The following is an 8,157-nucleotide window of genomic DNA, read 5'->3' on the forward strand; positions in this document are numbered from 1 at the left end:
CTACAGAATCAGAATAGTTGCAAACCATACATCTGGTAAGTGATTAATGTCAAAAATGTATAAGAAACTCAACTCAATAGCAAGAAAACAACTCATTAAAAAAAAATGAGCAAAAAGCCCAGCACGGTGGCACATGCCTGTATTCTCAATGACTTGGGACACTCAAGCAGGAGGATAACAAGTCTGAGACAGGCCTCAGCAATTTAGTCAGTCCCTGTCTTGAAATAAAAAATGAAAAGGGCTGGGGATCTGGCTCACTGGTAAAGTATCTCTGGGTTCAATCTCAAATGACAACAACAAGCAAAGAACTTGAATACACATTTCTCAAAAGAAGATATACAAATGGCAAACAGATATATGAAAAAAATCCCAAATATCACTAAACTTTATAGAATATAAGTTAAACCTACAATGAGATATCACTGCCGCAGTCTGGCTGGGCACAAAATCACGAGCCACTCACAGCCTTGTAGATTCAAACAGCAATTCTTTATTCCCGAACTGTCACCAGCACTCTACATGCACGTTCTGGGCAAAATCCATACTCTCCACTGGGCTCTGAATCCCAAATACTCTCTGAATCCCACGAGAACTCAATGGGAACTCAAGGCACCTGAGGCAGCAGGATACGCCCTATTCCCAGCAGGAATCACCTTAAACCTGGAACCGCCCTAAACCCGGATCGCCCTAAACCCCGATCCACCTTAAACCCTGATCCACCCTAAACCCGGATCCGCCCTGGTCCTTGAGCAAGGTCATCTTTCATGCAAAGTCAGTGCAAATGACCTGGGTCCACAATGGAGAGTCCTTCCTCTAAGCAACATGGGGTAGGCTGACAAGGAAATTGCCATGTGTCGTACCTACTTAGCTATGGCTCTCAGCATATCACTTCATACATGTTAGAATGGCTATTAGTAAAAATATTGGCAATGCCACAGGAAAAAAGGGTGCCCCTAATCTACTTTTCATGGGAATATGAATTAGGATAGCTATTATGGGAAAAAAAAGTATGGAGATTCCTTTAAAAGCTAAAAACAGAGGCACCATGTAGTCTAGTAATCCCATTTCTGGGTATAGTTTCAAAGGATTTGAAATCAGTATGTCAAGGAGCTGTCTGCACACCCAATGAATTCTCAAGAGTTACCTCCTTTGCATGTATTCAAAGGAAGTTAGTTACTGAAGTATATTCTCCACCAAGCAAGAGGAAGACATGAAATTACATGAAACAAGAAATCAAATGTGGACAGTAGTGAAGCAAATTCTTGACTCTATATGAAGGGAGAGCCCAGCGTGACAGCTGTGTACCAAGCATAGAGGCAACCAGATCAGATTAGAAAAGGCCCCTCTGTAAGAAGTGGAAATGGATCCAATATGTGAAGTAAGCAAATGTCCTCAGAGGAGACTGGAAATTGGCCAAGAGCTAGTTACTTATGGTTACGTTAAAAACATGAAAATTATTAGCTACTAGGAAAATAAAAACTTGTTCCAGGAGGGAAAAGCAATTAGAGTTTATTAACTGGTTTTTCTGTCAGCAGTATTTCCATTATCATAATAATACAAATACTGAAGAGTGATAAAAAATTTTATATAACAATATTGGGAGGATTGGGTTAGGAATTGAAGTACAAGATCTAAATTTTTACATAAAGTAGGAGGTTAACTAACGATTAAGGCTGAAAAATCCACATGATGCAATGAAAGCATTTTATCTACAAACTAATATTAATGCAATGTGACTAATAAATAGATGTCAAAGTGGTTGCCTCTGAAGGCAAGGCAGAGAAGTTTGCTTTCCTCTAATAAATGATCTATGACTATCTTCCTGATTATGTTCATGCATAACTATGGAAAAAATAAAAATGAAGAATAGGAGATGGAGGTAATAGCATGCATGAAACAAATGGCAAGTAGTTCATCATAGCTAGAAGGTAGTATGTATGTAAGCATGATTAAGGCAAAAAACAATGGGTGGGGGGAGACAAAAGTAGGTTTGAGAATGTCAAGCTCAGGAATTTTTACCTTATTCAAGAGAATCAAAGGAGACATAGAAAGTTATATAATCACATTTGTTCAAAAATAATTCTAAGAACTGTGTAGACTGTGGTTTGAATATTATAAAACCGAGTCAGACTATTGAGATATTTCAGGTAAAAGACAAAAGGGCCTAAGGTTATGTCTCATTTTATGCTATGTGTATCTCCTATTTTCATTTTCATCTTCTAATATCCATCATTTTTGTCCAATTCTCTGTTCATCTCTTCTTAAAAGTCATTTTGTTTCCTAAAGTTAATAGAAGCAAAGTGTGTGTGTGTGTGTGTGTGTGTGTGTGTTACCTTGAGAACTTGTAGGACGTGTGGGGTTGTCTTTCTAAAAATGCCTACATAACTATTTATGGCCCCTACTTAATTTGAAAAGGGTATGTATAAAAATTCTATATATTATAGAAACCAAATCACATTTTCACTGCAAATATTTACAATTCTCTGTGGGTCAGTAGTCTTTAATATAAAAATATTGTCTAAAATATTCTCTAAGCCTAAAGTGGAGTTTTAGGAAGAAAAGAGGAAGGTTAACATTATTGTTTTAAAGACATCCATCCTTGATGCTTTAAGTCAACCTTAACATCTTTCGGTGGGACTTAAAGTGGGATCCGTCTGGGTTCAATCTCAAACAACAACAATAAGCAAAGAACTTGAATACACATTTCTCAAAATGTGTATTCCTTTGATAACTTTCCCATGTAAAATCCAGGTGGAGAAATCCAGCCACCTGAGTGTGATCAGCCATGGCACAGCCAACCCCTCATGCTATTTATCTCCCCTTAGATGATGTCTTGAGTCTTTCCCTTAGAAATTCCTTCATTAACTCTTCATTTTGGCTCTCTTTGTTTCTGACATGATCATTTTTCTTCTCTGTGCTATTGCTATTCCTTTTACTAGTGCCTTTCTCTCTCCATCTCTCTCCCTCTAGTTCTCTTTCTCCATTTTTCTCATTTTTCTTTTTTTTTTTTTTTGCATCTGAGTTTCATATTCTACAACTGATTCATTTTTCTGTTGTCAATCAGATCTTCTGCCTTCTGTGAGGGTCTTTGAGCCTATTAACTTTGCCTTCATTTATCTTGTTTTTGTTTTTCTGCATTTCTGTCCTTAAAGAAAAGGTACCTTTCTCAGACCTCTTCTTGTTTTTAGCAAACAGTGAAGCAAAGCGGTCCTGTGAACTAAACAGTGGTGACAGGCTAAAAAATAATTTGATTCTATTTCCAGAAGTTATTTGAACTCTGGATTAAGTTGAAGAATCTTTCATCCAGCAAATATTTTAGAAGCTGCTATTCTGTAAAAAGCTGGGATTTCTTATGATACCATGTCTTCAAGCAGTAATAAAGATAAATCATAACCAAGCCACTGTGACTGTCAGAACCTCGTTTGATATACAGATAGGCTGTCCATGGAATGTAAAGAAAATCACAAAGGAGGTGGCATGTGGCTTCCTAGGTATTACTAGTAAGTAGAGAATCAAGATGTATAGCATTCAAAGCAGAGATTCCCTAGATGAGACCAAGTCTTCTCCTCAAGGAAGTTATCATGAACTGTCTAAGGCTGAAAATAATCAGTGAAATATGCATTAAAGAGCAAGATCTCAATAATGTACTCATCTGTGGCTCTACCACTTCATACCTGTGTGAGAGGCATTAGATTACTGATATAGCCCCTATAAAGCCTTCACTTCCTACCACAGCACAGAGTGGGCACTCAATCAGTGTGAGATACTACTATCAAATTAGGAAATAATATACCCATGCAAGTCTCCAAGGAAGCATATGAAAATGTATTTTAAGTACCTGTTGTCCATAATTGTAAGTCAACACAATCTCACAATCAGTTAAAAGATATCTAATAAGAATTAGGAGACTATTTTTAAAAATTGTCCAAAGACAATAAAAATGGAATGTAGGAATTGTTCAGATACCCCTAGGTGTTTTCTCTTTTCTCCTGTTTTAGATGTGCACACACTCTGTTGATGTGGTGCAGGAAAAAGGAGAGACCAATATCTGTAAACCTGCCTTTAACAAAATATCATAGAATATTTGTGGGTTTTGGGTTTCTGTTTTGTTTTGTTTTTGGAATGCCTATGGAAGCCCCAAATAAAACAAGACAAGAAAGAAATGCCTTCCAAGTCTCGGGGGATTCTTGGATCAATGTTGCCAGATGCTTTGAATCCTTTTTGGAATTAAGGGGTAAGTAAAAACCCTTCTAAGATACTCCAGACCCACTCCTGCTCTTAATAAAACCACTGAAGAGTCCTCGGTGTGCATCAGATGTGAGACTAAAGCAAAGACCACTGAAGAAGTTAAAATTGGGGTTGGGAGAATATTGAGAAATTGAAGGGGGGAGCCATGAGGTAAAAACATTCAAGAGAAAACTCTGTAGTTCAGAGCAAGAAATTCGTGGGGTGGGGGTGAAGTTATTACAAAGGAGAAAACTATACTGTATTTTTGTGAATGCATACTCCCGAAATTCAGATGTTGCCAATGTGACAGTATTAAGAAGTGAAGCCTTTAAGAGTCAATTAGGTCAGGAGAGCCTCTCTACTTGTGAATGGGATTAAGGCTCTTATGAAAGAAGCAAATTTCACCACATGATGGTCACCACCACATTACCATATGTTCACAAGAATTCATACTCTCTAATCTTGCACAAAAGACAGTAATAAATGATTTTTAAATAAATACTGGCAGAATTTAGAAAAGAAAAAAAAACAACAACTTCGGGGCTGGGGTTATGGCTTAGTGGTAGAGTGCTCACCTCACATGTGCAAGGCCTTGGGTTTGATCCTCAGCACCAAATAAAAATAAATTAAAAAGTTATTGTGTACAACTACAAAAAAAGTATTTTTTAAAAAGATTCACATAATGGTCACATCTTTTTTTTTTTTTCCAAAAAATGGCATAAAATCCAAGACAGTTATGCAGTAGAATACAGTACATTCAGCTTTCCACTCACTTGCCCTCCCAAGATCCAGCACATGAGGAAATAATGTCCTTCTTTGCTTTTCAGGATGTACCCTCAGCACACAACTAGGCCTTACAGAACTGTTGTCACGGACTTCCCGACCTCCAGAACTGTGAGAAAACATAATTCTGTGTTGATAAAGTACACAGTCTCACGTATTCAGGTATAGCAATGCAGACAGAACAAGACACATCTCAAAAAGTTTGATCTCTGTCCTTCACCTCTAAAAGTTGAGGCCAGTGGACTGTTGAAAGCAGGTCAATCCAAATGCCTGTCCACTGGCTTTTCCCACCCTGGTTAGGTAAGGCAAAGGATAACCTGAGTATCTTGAAAAGTAGTTGAAAATGCAAGAAAACTGGAGGAGGTGCTGAGAACCCTCCCAAAGTCTCCTTTTGCTTCTCAGAAGGGAAGTTTTCAGACAAAAAAATTAGATGGATATAGAAATTGAGAGCATGATAATGCAGAGACGAAAGTGAGGAAGGTAGGGCTAGGAACTATAAAACAAGGAAAGTTAAATACATACTAAGGTTTCAATGTCACATGGGTGGTTATCATTTAAGGAAAAGTTCTTCCTCTTTATCTTTCCTCAAAGAGTGACCCAGAAAGAAATTTTCCAAATGTCTAATCATTGGTTGCATTCTACCAATAAAAGTAGACCTAAGTTTTCTCCTGGAAGAAAATTCCATTCTTGATATATCGTGTTTTGTACAAGAGTACAGATGACCAAAATTAGTGTTCAGAGTTTTCAGAGTTTGCTTAAATATTTTTATTGATGAAAATGTATCCACACCTTTTTGAAACTTCTGTGTGAATCAAATATGTGAACAGGAATCTGGCCAAAAGTATGTGGCTGAAAGTGTGAATATTCAGAACTACAGATATATCATGTCAAAAGTGATCCCGATGTATTCAACAACAATACTTTGAACTTGGTTTTGCTTATAATATGATAAACCAGTAAGAATGAATAAAACCACTGATATTAGTGGGAGGGAGTGGGAGATGGATAGGAGAAAATGAAGGCTCAGCCCCTGAACTACTATGCATTTTTTTAAAGAACTGCCCAGGAAATATGTAGGACTGGGCATTTGAGAGAAAAGTGTGAGAAAAATACTTCATACATAGTTGGAGATGTGGGGGCACAGGACAGGGTGTGGCATGTCTCTACATCTGTTCTGGAAATGGTCACACTACCCTGAACAAGCCTTTCTGATATGAAAGAGGTAAAGATGTATGGATAGATGGGGGTCACAAGACCCTGCTAACAAGAAGGTTCCCCTTCTTTGTTGGAAGTAAAAGAAGGTCTGGACATAAATGAAAAAGATTTTAGGGTTAGATTTGGGATGACTGAGGTCACTGAACCCCTGATGAAGGACACCTGCTGTCTTCTCCAGACTGATGGAAAGAAGAGCTTGGGTTTTTCCAGACTTCTTAACTAAGGAGACAGGAGGCCTCTCAAGGAAAGTCAGTGGCAGAACCTAATGGTGGGAAGGCACTGAGTTCCAGTACCTTTGAAGCAGCTCAGGTCTTTCAGATGGTACTGGCAGGCTCTTCTAGAGACATCCCACAGGCAGTTAAGGATAAATTATTGTCAGTGAGAAAAAGACAACACATGAGAAAAACTGGCAACATGAATGACCAAAAATTCATTTGAAAAGCTACTCAAGCTCACTGGTAATCAGGGAAATGAAAATTAAAACCAAAATAAGATCTGTTTAAATCTATCAAATTAGCAAAAATTGAAGTCCAATGCTTAATATTATCAAAGGCATGAAGTAATGTATACTCTTCCCCAGTTCTGATAGGGGTACAAACTAGTATTACCACTTTAGAAAGCAATTGGAGATTTTTTTTTTTTAGTAAATATTAAGATAAATATAAGACTTGGGAAGATAAATGAGGACAGTTTTCTATTTTTTGTATCCAGAATCTACTATTAGAAGGTTCACTACTACAAGGTCTATAATAGTAAAATGGGAATGGCCTAAGTGTTCATTAATCAAACATATAAATTTGCAGTGTATTCAAATAATAGAATAGCATACCACAGTGAAATTACTGAACATAGACACCAAGATAATCATAATTAGTATAATTTTAAAAAATCAAAACAAATAAGTACATTATGACACCAGTTGTCAAAATGTTAAAATATGCAAAATTAAACAATATATATTTAGGGAAATCATATTTTAATATATTCTTGTACAATAAATGAAAAGTAATAATAATAGGTATGCCAGAACAGTAGGCTGGTGGAAGGAGGTGGTTGCAGCTTGGAATAGTGCAAGGAAGCATTAGTGTCCCTGGTTCTTGACAAAGTGATATCTGCATTGCTGTTTATTGTCTTAATATGTGTATTCTTAAACATATTTCTGTATTCATGAAGTATTTTAATAAAATATGTTTTAAAAAGTGGATTCTCAGCAGTTCCATTACACATACCCAAGCAGGAAATTGCCAACCTGATTGAGCCATTTATATCATTAATATTTTGGTGGAATCCCAGTGTATGTTAGAGGCATTGCTAAGAGGCCATTTTAGACATACAGGGTTTGGTTTGATTATGTCACCAAATGGGTTCAGTTAAGGATCTTGATATGACAAGATTTTCCAGGATCATTTGGATGGGCACAGCAAAATCACAACAATCCTCATAAAAGAGTGGCAGAGGCAGAAGTTGTGAAGATGGAAGTGTAAGAGGGAGAGAGAGAAAGGGAGATTCGAAAATGCTTGAAAGATGGAAAAATGACCTAGATCAAGGAATACAGAAAGCTTTGAGAAGCTAGAAAATGAAAAGAAATGACTCCCTCCTTGAACTTCCAAAAGGAAATGTCACCCTGCTGACACCTGACTTCTGACTGGAAAAACTGTAAGATAAAAAATCTTGCGCTCCTTTAAATCACAAGTTCAGCTATTTTGTTACAGTAGCAATAGGAAACTAGTATAATGAGTTGAAGGGCAAGGTTAAAAAAAAAATACAATAAGCCTTCTAATTGTGAACAACGAAAGGGCAATATTATTCAGGTTTGAGACTCTTAAGTGGAAACTTGGTACATCAGAACCCATTGGCCATCGCTGTGCCCCAACACAGAAAAGGCACAAAATGTACATGCCACAGAGATACTGGAAACAATAGAAAACAAAT

This window comes from Marmota flaviventris, chromosome 14, assembly GCF_047511675.1.
Source record: "Marmota flaviventris isolate mMarFla1 chromosome 14, mMarFla1.hap1, whole genome shotgun sequence".
Taxonomy (NCBI): domain Eukaryota; kingdom Metazoa; phylum Chordata; class Mammalia; order Rodentia; family Sciuridae; genus Marmota; species Marmota flaviventris.